Consider the following 15084-nt stretch of genomic DNA (forward strand, 5'->3'; position numbering starts at 1 on the left):
GTTAATTTGTAAGTCTCCCATGCATTTGTCTTCCCTGCCGTATGCCTCATTAGTTCTTCTGACATCCATTTTGGCCTAAACCTTGAACAATATTTCTTAGTTGGTATGTAAAGCCTAGTAGCTTCCAAGATAAGTTCTTTGAATGCTTCCCATTTTGAATTTGCTGTTGGTAACATCATCAATTGGTCCCACTGTATAGAATTTAAATACTGTCTCAGTCCATTGTAGTCGCCTTTACGGAAGAAATAACCCTTCCCTTTACCCCTAATGGTAGTTACCTCTTTGAGTAAATACCACTTCAGCACACTGTGATCACTGCCACCTAGTGGTTCATTTATCTGCAGATTCTTAATGCATGAAGAATCACTGCTGATAATCAAATCAAGAGTATTACTCCCTCTAGTTGCCTCCCGAACATGCTAATGTAGAAAACAATCATCCAATAAATCCACAAAAGCCTTGCTAGTGTGTGAGTGACCATCCCACAAATTCCAGTCAATATCTGGGAAATTAAAATCCCCCATTATAAGACTCTCTGATTTACTGGCCCACTCTATTTCCCTGTACAGTTTCTTATTATACTCATCAGAGTCATTAGGCCTATAGCACACTCCTACTCTCAATTTTGATCTCCCAATGCTTATGTCACACCAAACTGACTCAACCTGCACTGTCCAGCGATGTCGACTGGCTTCACTTCCTTGGTTTTTATGTGTTTCTTAACTAATAGCATAACCCCTCCCCCCTTCCTATCCTGTCTATCCTTTCTGTAGACGTTGTACTCCCCAAATTGCAGTTCTGCATCCCATATATCTGTGTGACACCACGTGTCTGATATCCCAACAATATCTGTCTTTGATGTTTTAAGCAATACCTGAAATTCATCAAATTTATTTACTAAGCTCCTAGCATTAGTGGACACGGAAGTATACCTGCACCCGTTTCTATTCTTAGCTACCTTAAACACAACCCATGTGTTTACTTGTACCGCAATGGCTTCGATCAGTCTCTGAAATATCATGCATCTTGTTTTTCAGGCTTCTGCTCATTCTAATAGAAGCAGTGCAAGAATCTCTTTCACCTCTGCCAGTGGCTACTGTCAATCTATTGGTCTTTGTCTCCCCCCAAGCTAGCAGTTTTCCGACCCACCTTTCCGACACACTGCCTCGAAAGCATCAGCAAATATTCTTGCACCCTTTCTATTTAAGTGTATCCCATCCATGTAGAAGCAATCTCTCCTGTTAACAAGTACAGTCCAGGCTGAAAAAAATTCTACCCCTTGAGCCTTGCACAATCTTTTCAGGGCCGAATTGATCGACAAGGCCCTCATCATATACTCCCTCCTATCGTGTCTGGGCAGAATTGCAGACACTTTCAAATTCAACCCTAATTCTCGGCTTTTGTTCAACAGTGACCTGTACTTGTTAAGTAATTCTGCCGGTCTCCTACTCTTAATATTATTAGTGCCAACGTGTACAACTATATCACATTTTGTGCCCTTAAAAGATGATATTCGCTCTACAACGTCATCAACCTTTGCCCCTGGCAGACATACCCTGGTCCTGTTCCACCTATCCTTTTTACAAAGCATGTTCCCCGTTTCCCTGACAATAGAGTCACCAACGACTACTAGTTCCTTCGGGACCAGCGCATTCTGTGCTGGGGGTTGTCGCTGTGTCACGTGATGCCCAAGTGCAAGCTCTGGCGTTGATGTGGGCAGCTGAGAGGTTGATGGGCCCCTCAATTTAGTTTATTCGAGGGCATCCACCCTGTCCTTCAAGCTCTCATATATGCCCATAAGAACGCTGAGTTGTTGCCTGATATCGATACACTCCTTGCATCGCGCACACATAAAGACATCCCCCATGGCAGTATCATGTCCCGTACCGATTGCTCTGCAAACATCACGCAAACAGTGCATTTTATAAGGCTGGAGTCAGAGGACAACGGCCCCCCTCAGTTCTGCTCTGAGCCACAGCACTTCCATTAGCTTGAGCCTTTTGCTTTTTTGCTCTGGTCTGAGTCATGATTCTATTAATTTTTTAATTAATTATAATTAATTTTGTTGTGTTATTAATTATGTTAAATATAATTAATTATATTACGTTTATAATCTAAGTCGTTATATGTATTTATTTAAAAGTACAATTTAACTGCTAACGAAGTTCAACTAGCGCTATCTAGTACGGTATATAACTATCGTATCACAAAGGCGGGAAAGTTACGAACGATGAATCTACGGACACTTAAGTATTAATTAACTTTTCAATCTCGCTGTCTCAATTCGGAATAAACTAACGATCCTTTCTAGGTCTATAAGTTACTTACAGAAATAATTCGATGTAAAAAATATTCAATCAAGCGGTTAAATATGGCTAAAAAACTTCTCGTTCAGAGGAGTTGCAAACACCTGGATACCCTTACCGATACTTTTATGCAATTACAAGGCCGAGTAAAGAATAAATACACCAAATTAATCAGAAAATCACAAAATAATGTTATACTACTAAATTTAAATCAAAAGTTTTAGAAAAACAATAATTTCAAATCAATAAATAAGAAAAATCCACTTAGCGGCTTTGAACACGACCGTCTCCTAGACAAGCTCAGCAGAAGATAGAAAAATTAACAGTCAAGATAGGTCAGTTGGCCCAGTACCAACAGGGTAATAGAAGTAAGAAATTGATTGGAAAGGTGAAGAGCATCCTCAAGAGAGACAGCGTCCACAGCAAACATGAGACCAGAAATCAAAGAATAGGAGAATACTTGGACACACTAAGGCAGAACCTCCTCGCACTCAGCAAGAGACTACACCAATACAAAGAGGGCTCCTAGAGGAAAATAAACAACCGAATCTTCGATGAGAACCAAAGAGCCTTCTACAGGAAACTAGGTGAATATGAGAAAGCAGAAAACGGACTACCCAAGAAGAAGCTGATCGAAGAGTTCTGGGGAAATATTTGGACCAGTGAAATAAGAGGTAACAGCAGAGCACCCTGGATAGGGTGCTCTGCTCTTACCTCTTATTTCACTAGTAAAACAGTCGATCAGGAATACCCACAACTGGCAAACTCCAGGAATTGATAACATCCACAACTACCGGTACTATAAGAAGCTCACCAGCACACACACACACACACACACAAGCACTTAGCAGAGCAGTTCACTCGAATGATAAGACACCTGGAGACAATCCCGAAGTTTCTCACTGAAGGAGTCACATATCTGAAGCCTGAAGACGAAGATACAAGAAACCTGGCGAAATACAGGCCAATCACCTGCCTCCGAACGATGTAAAAGATCCTGACCAGCTGCATAACCAAGAAGATATCAGACCACTTAGAGAATCAGAATATAATTGCCGAATAGCAGAATGGATGCAAGCGGAGTAACAAAGGAAGCAAGGAGCAATTAACCATAGATGCCGCAGTCATGGAGCAAGCCTACAAGAAGCACTACAATCTATACATGACCTACATCGATTACCGCAAGGCCTTTGAATCCGTACCGCTTAGCTGGCTAACAGAGACCTTGAAGATCTACAAGATCAGTCCGATAGTGGCAAACTTCCTAGGAGCAATAAAGACGAAATGGAGTACCACCATTAAGGTCGAGAACATCACATCCAGGCCAAACCCCATTAGAAGAGGAATCTCTCCGGGAGATGCTCTGAGACAACGGTGGTTCTGTCTAGTACTCAACCCACTGTCCACCATGCTTAACGGCAGCAAGCATGAATATAACCTCAAAGAAGGAAGAAAGAACCTGTACACCCTCACCCACCTGATGTATATGGATGACATCAAGCTCTACGTGGCAACTGAGAATCAACTCCAGCAACTACTCCGGATCACAGAACAATTCAGCAAGGACATCAGGATGGAATTTGTCTAGAAAAATGCAAGACCCACACACTCCACCAGGGAAAATTAGTTGGCCGAAACTACCAGCTGCTGACTGGTAAAGAGATCGAAGCTATGACAGAAGGAGAGACCTTCAAATACCTTGGGATGATACAGGCTCAGCAATTAGAGCAAAAGGAAATCAAGAAATGCCAGACCTAAAAATATCATGATAGACTCAGAAGCCTGCTGAAATTGAAAGAATTTAATGGAGGGAATACAGTTAAAGCCATAAACACCTACGCATCTCCAGTACTAACATACACCTTTGGGGTCATAGGTTGGACTAACACCGAGCTAGAAGATATCATGCGAAAAAAGACAAACAAGGACAATGATGACCAAGAGCTGCCAACACCACCCAAAGTCAGAAGTGGAGAGACTAACAATAGCTCGGAAAGGGGAGGAAGGAGCCTGATAGACTTGATAGAGCAACAGAAAACAGCGACAGTTAACCTGAAGGATTATTTCGAGAACAACACAGCACCATTCCACCAGGCCATAAGGAAGAAAAATAAGTGATATACCCCACTCAATCTAAGCGAGGACCCCCTCCCGCCCAGATGGCACAAGAAACGAAGTTAGAAAGATGGGCAAAGAAGACACTCCAGGGCAGACACTACAATGACCTTCCAATGCATGGCTCACAAGCGGGACGTTCTTCCCCGAGACTGAAGGATTCATGCTGGCCATCCAAGATCATGTAATCAACACCAGAAACTATAGAAAATACATCGCAAAAGAGCTCGAAATGTCAGATGGCATATGTCGACGATTCCACCTGGTCTCAGAAACGATCCCACACATCACCCAGACGGAGTACACTCATAGACAGGACCAGGTAGCCAGGATTACACATTAGAAGCTAGTGAGGAAATACCAGTTGACCAAAGAAAGTGTACTATACTACAAGTACAAACCCCGGGCAGTACTAGAGACCGGAACCCACAAGCTGTACTGGGAACCGCGCCGTAATAACGGATAAGACCATCCCATACAACAGACCGGACAATACCCTTGTGGACAAAATAGAAAAGGCTACCTACCTGATTGACATAGTGGTGCCCAACACTAGCAATGTCCAGAAAACCCATGAGGAAAAAATTAGGAAGTACACGAACCTGAGACATGAGGTCAAGGAGATGTGGAATATGCAAGAAGTAAAGAACATCCCGATCATTGTATCCACCGCCTGTATAGTGCCAAAATACAGCTATATACAGCCTAGCAGCAATAGGTCTCCCAGAGGAACACCTACAAGGAACACCAGAGAGTCGAAATCCTGAACACCTGTAGGACAGTCAGAGAGTTCCTCGACCAACAGTAACACCAGACAATACAACCACCCTTTGTACTTGGTAGTAGTACCCGTTACGGAGTGGAATCCCCCAATCAGGGAGAAATAATATGAGAGCAATAATAATAATAATAATAATAAAAACAGTTGATCAAACAAAGTGTACCCTACTACAAGGTGTACTGGAACCGCACCATAATAACGGATAAGACCATCCCGCACAACAGACCAGATATAACCCTTATAGATATGAAGAACAAGGCTACCTAGTTGATTGACATAGCGGTACCCAACACTAGCAACCTGCAGAAAACCCATTGGGAAAAAATCAGGAAGTACATGAACCTAAGATCAAAGAGATGTCGCATAGGCAATAAGTAACGATCATCCTGGTCATCGTGTCAACCTCCGGTATGGTGTGAGAGACCCTATATAGCAGCGATAGGTCTCCCAGAGAACACCTACAGGGAACTCTAGAAAGATAGATGCATAAGGTAGAAAACCGCACAGCAGAATGCCCTACGGTTTTCTACTTTATGCATCCATCAGCCAGTTGCAGTAGATGACAATACTGTCAGGAAAACAGGAATTATTGTGCAAATAAAGAATAGGAGGAACAGGACCGGGATATATCTGCCAGGGGCAAAAGTTCATGAAGTTTTAGACAAGATATTATATTTTAAAAGCACAAAAGTTGATGTTGTTTTACAAGTGGGCAGGAATAACATTCTGTGCAGTAGAATGCCACAATCGTTTCATGAGCACAGGAAAACATAGTGAAAAGTAATAGCCAGTTATGATTAAATTTCTAAGTTATTGCAATACTGACCAGACCTGTCATCCAGTTGACAGGGTGGGCAAATTCGAATTCAAATTCAAATTATTATATTACGGCCACCATCTAATTTCTTACATATATCCGATTATATATTTTGTCTGTAAATTGTGTGTGTCCACTGGTGGATTTGACTGTTATGCTGGACTTAAAATCCCATTTTCAGGGGAGGAAAACCCTTGCTATCTACCCTTGAGCTCGATTAACTCATGATCGGACAGGTTCAGTGTTTTGAGCGTCAAACGGTACCAGGGGTTTCTCCCATCACCGCGAGTTTACATTGTCGTGTGATACAAAAAAAAAAAAAAATCAAATTATTACTTTAGGTTTGCCCGTAATTCAATACATTAACTCGTATTTTTGTCTTTAAATTGCGTGTATTCTAAGGTCTGATTTGCCTGTTTGGCTGGACGAAAAAACGCCAGTTTCAGAGGAGAAAAACCTTGCTATCTACGCCGGAGAAAAAAGTTCCTCGAGTTACCGACGGAATTCGAACCCAGGCCTTTCTACCTGGTGTGGGGTGGAACGGTGATAATACCACAGTGCTACGCACAGATACAGTACACTGTAAATTCCAGAGATTTAAAAGTGTATGGATATTGTATAGTGTAATGTTGTGTACCGTTGTTCATCTGATCATTTAGCCGCTGAGCCCCTAATGGGACCGAATGTTGCCCACACCTTTCCCCGTGTAGCCAGACCAGGTACACCAGCACATAATTTGAACTCTGGCAGGCCCTGCAACCTAATTTCCTAGGATTTCAATGGCAAGGACCTAAAAAAACAAAGGGAGAAAAATAAATAAAATAACAAAAATGACGACTCTGAAGGGATTATACGCAAATGGTGCAAAAGGCCGAAAAATTGGGCGAACAGAATTTTAGTGCTTTTAAGTTTCGACTGTGTGTGGGGCATCCGCAGTGAGAAGTAGACAGGATGGTTGGGGAGACTGAAGACTTGTAGGTAGAAGTTGGAAGTAAGGGGGTAGACAGAGAGATTGAACCCTGCATTTGACAGTGGGACAGGCTCATGTCCCAGCAAAAGGAAGGGTGGGGAGGCGAGGAGGGCAGGGGACGGGGACCGTCCCCTCCCCTCCTCCCCGGGAAGTGGTAAAGAAAGCACCGTGCAAGAGAGCACCAGTGTAGGTTGCCAAAACGCCTTTGGTGTTGTCAATCCAGTTGATAATATCCAAATCAGTGGTTGTCGATTTCAGCAAGTTTGTCTGGAGGAGGTTAAGAATTGCCCTTCTTACAGTTCTGTTATTACAAATCTTCTGTTTTAATAATGGATATCTCGGTTCGGTGGATATATCTTTCCCTATTGTGGATCATCTTGTTCAAGTCAGCCTTTGTTGTGCCCGGACGATTCTTGTCTTGTTAACAGATCCTTTGCAATGGAGGAGATGGCACTGTATTCATCCTGGGTGTCTAAGAGGTGAGATTTTTGATCCTTTGGAATATATCTGATCTTCATAATGAAGATACAACGAAGGTGTTCATATAGCTGGCAATCTTAGACAAGGTGCTGCCAGCTTTCAAGCCCTCCCCCTCAGGTACATGTTGGTTCCTATGTGATGCTGAGAGCAGCGAGTTTCGCATTTATAGAACCGTGACCAGTAAGTAAAAACGTTGTATATAGGCCTGGCGAGAACTATGGTGGGGGTCTGGGGAAGGTTCTGTTGACATCTGGAAGCAATTTTCTGGTGATCTCTCCCTTAGTCGATTTGACCACCTGGTTTGTCACTCCTGCTGCAGATGAGTACGGAGTCCATGTTTTTCAGCTGTCTTGCCATTTGCTGGATTAATCGTAAAGCTGAGGAAGGTTTGTGGGTTTACCTTAGAAAAGTGGCACAGTAGACCAGTTCTAATGACTTCGAGGTCGAGAGCTAAGGCACCAGCCAGGACCTGGAGGGTGTGAGTGTTCACTTTGCGGCAGGCACGGGAGATGATGAGCAGTATGGAGCTCTGGCCACCCAAGTCAACTGGATTCTCTTCCTTAGATCTTTTGCGTTTCTTTTCTCTCCTGTCTATCGTTTCTGTACATTTTGTACTCCCCAATTCCAATTCTGCATATGTTATATCTGTGTGACACCTCGTCTCTGATGTCCTACAACATTTTCCTTTGTTGTTTTGACCAGCACCTCAAATTCACCAAATTTATTTACTAAATTTCCAGCACTGGTGTTCATGCAAATGTATATGCACCTGTTCTTAATTATCAGTACTCTAACAGAGCCCATGTATTTCTTGTTCCACGATGACTATGACTCCCTTCACTTCTTGAAATGCCGAGTACCGTATTTTCCAAAGTGACTCAACATTCCAGTGTCCACTCATCTGGATATCAGAAGACCCCCCGCTGATCAGAATCAATGGAACAACCATCATGCTTTCAACAGAATTAAAATACCTGGGAGTTATCCTCGACACAACATGCTAATTCCAACCTCAACTGAAATACTCAGGAAAAAGGTACGAAATTATGCAGCCCTGGTTGCCAGGCTCTCACTTCGTGACTGGGGACTCAACAGAAAGACCTTATCTTTTTTCATCAAAACTATTTTCACACTGAAAATAACACGTGCCTCTGGAATCTGGTATACCAAAATTACCACTACCACCAACAGAAGGAACCAGCTTTGTCACAGAATTCAGTTTTGTGTGACATAAACACTGGGAAATCAAAATTAAGAGTAGGAAGTGTTACGGGCATAGCGAATCTGATTAATACAATCAACAAAGCTACAGACAAAATAGAGTGAACCACTAAATCAGATTGTTTTATAATGGGTGATTTCAACTTTCCAGATATTGACTGAAACTTGAAGTCGGTCAAATGAAAGACGTATGTGAATTTATTATTTTATTGTTTTAAAAAGCAGCATGTTCATGAGGCAACCAGAGGGAGTAATATCCTTCATCTGGTTATCAGCAGTGATTATTCATTCAATAAGAATTTGCAGATAAAGGAACCACTACGAAGCAGTGATCACAGTGTGTTGATGCGGGATTTATACAAAGATGTAACTAACATCAGGGGAAAACGGCAGGCTTTTTGCTTTCATAAAAGTGACAACGATAGTCTGAAAAACTGTTTAAATTCTATACTGTGGACCTAACGGATGGTTTTACCAACATAAAATACTACATGGGAAGCATTCAAAGAATTGATCTTGGAAGCTACTAGGCTTTTCATCTCAACCAAGAAAAATTGTTCGATGTTTAGGCTTAGATGAGAGATTCGTAGCAGAAGAGAATATTGCATGTTATGCATATAAATTGTCATGGGACGCAGAAGCCTATAGTAGATATAAGTTGGTTTGTTAGAAAAATCACAAAGGAGGTTAGGCAGGCGAAGGCAGATTACGAGAAATATTTGACAAAAGATGCAAAGAAAAACAGCAAAGAGTTCTTTACTCTTGTAAACCCTAGAAGGAAGGGGATGAATTAGATTGGTTCACTTGATATCGATGGTTCAACTGTTCATGATCCTGCTCATGTAATTAAGAAAAACTAAATGAGTATTTTTGCATCTATATTCACACATGAGGAGGAGTTATTCAGGGAAGGGAATGCCAAAAGTTTATCAAACTCTGGCAGGGAACTAAATGATTTTGTAATCACTGAGAAAAAAAGTATGGAGAAATGGTTGAAGTTGAACATAAGAAAAGGAACCTGCGGTGGATGCGATCTACGCAGTTAGATTAAATGACACAGCAAAGGAAGTAAGCAAAGGCTTAGTAATAATTATCAGAGCTTCCCTGGACACCTTTCCATGGGACCTCTGCTGGACTCAGCAGAGGTCCCCATGGAAGGGAGATGTGCAAATGTGACCGCAATGCACAAAGAGGGATCAAAGTGTGACACTGACATTGGAATACATGAGAAGGAAACTCCAAATGGGGGTAATCTTTTAAAATCAACTAGATGATTGCTATTTATATCAACATGTCAGAGAAAAGAATAATCTAGACCTCATCATCACCCATGAACCAGATGAAATAATAGGGCTGACAGTATAGGAACCAGTACCAGGAAGTAATCACGGAGTTCTAAGGTCAAAGGAATTGGTTTTAATTACAGGAAAGGATATTACGACGGCTTAATATCAGAGATGTATTGCTAAAAAAATTGTATCGGAACGCTCGTCGTAAAAAAAATAGTACCGGAACGCCCGTTCTCCACAAGACAATATAATAAAGCCACATCGACTGTACAGTAACTGAATCAGACTTCAGACTAACGGTTCACAGAAAAACCAGTTCTAGCGTTCAGCTCATTGCGAATCAAAATGCGGTGTTCGCACGCATCACAGTATATCTCATTCGCTGGATCTCTTTATCTAACACATTGTACTTTATTAAGAAACGTTCAAGTTTCATTGCGAAATTTATATTTTTGTTTTTAAATAAATCTATTAATTTAAAAGATTACTATTTATATACAGGGTGTTTCAGTTAAACGTTTCAGAACTTCTAAGAGGGGTAGGGTACATCCTGACAACTCGAAATCATATAGCAATATGGGGTCGGAAATGCTTTCCTGAAGCGGTGTTGTACACAGAAGCACCATAAAGAAAAGAGACCGTAAGTGAGAAATCGTTTTAATAATACATGAAAAGAAGCAAAAGGTACATGGATTAAAGTAAGTGTTCGAAGTTTCTTCCACAGGCTACAATGCACGCCTCACATCTCCGACGCATGGACATCCGAACATTCTGGAATACTCCAGGCGAATTTCGAATTTCTTCGGCAGCTACTGCGATTCTTGCAACCAGCTCCTCAGCATTGTCAACAGGGGTGTCATAAACTAGCGATTTCATATGACCGTGAAAATTCCTTCACAAGGGAAGGAATTTTCAACACGCATAACGACCATATCTGGGCGGTCGAGAACCCGCATGCAATACGACGTCGTGCAGCACAGATTCGATTTTCGGTCAATGTATGGGCCGGTATTATGGGAGATCACCTCATCGGACCTTAACCTGTTACCGTGTCGTCTAACCGGACCTATCTACTTGATCTTTCTGCAGCAAGTATTGCCACAACTTTTGAGAGATGAACAGATTTCTGCATCGACGCAACAGACAATGTGGTTCCAACACGATGGAGCCCCTGCCCATTATAGCGAAGATGTTCGTAACTACCTGGATGTCACATTTGGTCAACAGTGGATCGGACGTGGTGGTCCCGTGCGTTGGCCTGCTCGGTCACCCGACTTATCATGTCTTGATTTTTATTTCTGGGGTCATATGAAATCGCTAGTTTATGACACCCCTGTTGACAATGCTGAGGAGCTGGTTGCAAGAATCGCAGTAGCTGCCGAAGAAATTCGAAATTCGCCTGGAGTATTCCAGAATGTTCGGATGTCCATGCGTCGGAGATGTGAGGCGTGCATTGTAGCCCGTGGAAGAAACTTCGAACACTTACTTTAATCCATGTACCTTTTGCTTCTTTTCATGTATTATTAAAACGATTTCTCACTTACGGTCTCTTTTCTTTATGGTGCTTCTGTGTACAACACCGCTTCAGGAAAGCATTTCCGACCCCACATTGCTATATGATTTCGAGTTGTCAGGATGTATCCTACCCCTCTTAGAAGTTCTGAAACGTTTAACTGAAACACCCTGTATATTTTTAGTAGCAATGGGTAAAATAGATATTTCTCCCTCCCCATTAATTATGCCGTTGTTTCATAATATTAGCTGTATAAATTTAATAATTTTCTATTATGATATTTAGAAAAGAGTACCAGAACATCCTTCCAGCGCATTTGGCCCGAATACACCACTGCTTAATATGCTACATAGCCTCTATTAATTGGGTAAATATTTCACAGTGAGCGAACACAATTGAATTATGGCATAGCTTTAAAACGTTAATCACAGAAGCCTTGAATGCTTATATACCATTAAAAAAAAGTACTCCACGAGGATGATTCTAAGTTGGAGGAATAATCAGTGCGAGATTATATGAGCAGAAAAAGATGGCATGGAAAAGGTACAGAGTAATAAAAAGTACTTGAAGCCAATAACAGCTACAAATTCATTTGTAATAATGACACAGAAAACGTTGGGCAGGCAAAGGCAGATTATGACAAATCTCTGGCAAAGAGAGCAAAGAAGGGGGATAACGAACTCTTCACATAAATAAATGGAAAGAAGAGAAGGAAAAACCAGATCGAACCCTTATGTAATGGATGGGGAACAGTATTACATATCCCAGCTGAAGTTGCAATTGAACTCAACAATTACTTTGCATCGATATTTACAGAAGAAAAATCCTTTAGGGAAAAAAGAAATAATGGGAGTGAATTATTTATTATTATTATTTTAGGGTTGCCCGTAATTAAATACATTAACCCGTATTTTTTTCTGTAAATTGCGTATGCTCTATGGTTGATTTGCCTGTTTTGCTGGACGAAAAAACCCCAGTTACTAGGGAGAAAAACCTTGCTATCTACACCTGAGACCAACTAACTCAGCCACAGAGTGAAAAAAGCTCATTAAAGTTCCTCGAGTCATCGACGGGATTCGAACCCAGGCCTTTTCCACCCGGTGTGGGGAGGACGGTGATGGGCTACCCATGGGTAGCCCGGTAGCCCATGCAGACTAATGGGAATGAAGTCAGTAGTATAAGGTTGGGGTATAAACCGACTTTGGCTCTATCAATTTGCTGGCGGTTTCCGGTCGGTTACTGCTGCCGAGGTCGACTGTTTTGCGGCGTTGGTTTCCGTGCGAGCACCGGCGAGGCTTAGCTGTTGAGTCGGGGGAGGAAAAAATTCCTTTTAGTTCTTATTTCGTTCGTTAGATGGCGCCGCGTGTTTCTCTATTTTTATTTATTTAAATTTTATTTTTCTGAGGCTCGAATCCATGTCATCGTTACTGGCAGTCTAGTGCTTATCCCCACGGCTACCCTTTCAGTTATAAAAATATGTGTATTTGTGCCTGTTGTAGTTAAGTGTGTGTGTGTGACGTCAAGAGATCTGTATTTTCTAAATGAGCTTTGTTCTGATTGGTGGGGGATATGAACGAGTGTGCTGATTGGTTTTTGGGGTCTGAACGAACTGCAGTGTGGGGGTCCCCCTTCAAGACTTGGGTGTAAACCGACTTTGGCTCTATGAATTTGCCGGCGGTTTCCGTTCGGTTGCTGCCGTAGAAATCGTCTGTTTTTTGCCATGTTGGTTTTCATGCAAGTGTCAGTGATATGAAAAGAGGGCTACTGATTGGCTGAGGACCTGAACGAGTACGCTGATTGGTTGAGGAGTCTGAACGTGTACCCTTTTTAATTTTGTGTTTTTTGATGATTAAATGTATATTTTTGACCCGATAGGGTGTCGCCACATATGAATCTTTTCTGTAAGTTGAAAAGTGAGAATCTGATATTAAGGATATTTTCATTTTATTTAATTTATGTGTTTTGATGGTTAAATGTATATATATATTTTCCCCACTAACTAAGGATGATGGCTCCATCTGTTTGTCCTATCTGCAAGTTGAAAAGTGAGAATCTGAAAATAAGGATATTATTTAATTTTATGTGTTTTGATGGTTAAATGTATATATATATTTTCCCACTAAGGATGATGGTATGGTGACCCCACCTGTTGGTCCTATCTACAAGTTGAAAAGTGAGAATCTGAAATTAATGATATTTTTATTTAATTTAATTTTGTTTTGATGATTAAATATACAGTATATATTTTTACCCATAGCTATGTATGGTGGTATGGTGGCTCTATCTGTTGGTCCTATCTGCAAGTTGAAAACTGAGAATCTGAAATTAATGATTCTTTTTTTATTTTATTTTATGTGTTTTGATGATTAAATATATATATATTTATGCATAGATATGTATGATGGCTCCATCTGTTGGTTCCTTCTGCAAGTTTAATTTGTCTCCCCAATGTTTAGAGACATTCTTTGTCTTTGAAAAGTAAATACTTTGATGTGTATATTTATTTATTTATTTACCATCATTGTGAACCGATGGCGTCATCTATTGGTCCAATCTGCAACTTGAATTTTTATTCTATATTTGAAATAATGCCTTTTACATTTCTAAAAGTAAATTTCCAAATTTTTTAAGGTTTGGGAACAGCCAACCCAAACGGGCCACAGACCTGCGTCGCAGAAGGTCGCATTTGGGCTGGTTGTGGTTTCATTGTTCGAAGTTCACTCTATGAGCGGCTGTAAATACGCACACAGAACGAAAGTTCTTATTTCGTATCGTAGCTGGCGCCATGTATTTCTCTATTTTTATTTTTCTGAGGTTCGTACCCAATGTCATCGTTACTGATGGTCTCTATCAAATCCTTCGTACGCTTTAGGTTTGGTTTGAATGGTTGGTGCAAATCAGAAAAAGGGTTCCCGCAACCCTTCAGTTTTGCAGAAGACTGTTGATGCTCGGTTGGCTATGGGGTTCCAGTGTTTGAAGTTCACTCATGTACATTCTATAGGTTGTAAAAATTATCTTAGTTCAAGTCTTTGCTTTATTGCGACATTGTGTATCTGTACTTTGGCTCTACTACGTGTTGACCGTGAGCGGTTATAAATATGCACACAAAACACCGCAATGCTTAAATTTCAATTTAAACTTTAAAATTGTATATCATCACACATCTTGTACACATCGGCTGGTGAAAGTTTTGCCTTGAACAACTCTCTTGGTTCCTCTGAAGTTGAAAACGTTTTACATACAGACGATGAATTTAATAGTGATCGTAATTAAAATTTTACAAGTGTTAAATGCTCAACACCGGTATCGTTCAGTGAAAGCTCAACATCTGAAGCTTCAAGCACTGATTACTATGGCGATCTGTCATCGACTACTACTTCTAGATCCTTTTCAGATCAATCCTCATACTTCATTGAAAACTATGTTCAGTTTCCAGCTGCTAATAACGACGTGGACTTGGAGCTTGAAGATAACATCGAATTTTGGAATCCATATGCCGCTAGTGACAGTGTGTTTTCAACGTCAGATGCCACTACAGAACCATTCATGTTGAGCGATGGAAGCGGTGATGAGTTTACATCAGATACAGGCT

Source organism: Mastigoproctus giganteus, chromosome 14 (genome assembly GCF_048544385.1).
Source record: "Mastigoproctus giganteus isolate SK-2022 chromosome 14, ASM4854438v1, whole genome shotgun sequence".
Classification (NCBI taxonomy): Eukaryota; Metazoa; Arthropoda; class Arachnida; order Uropygi; family Thelyphonidae; genus Mastigoproctus; species Mastigoproctus giganteus.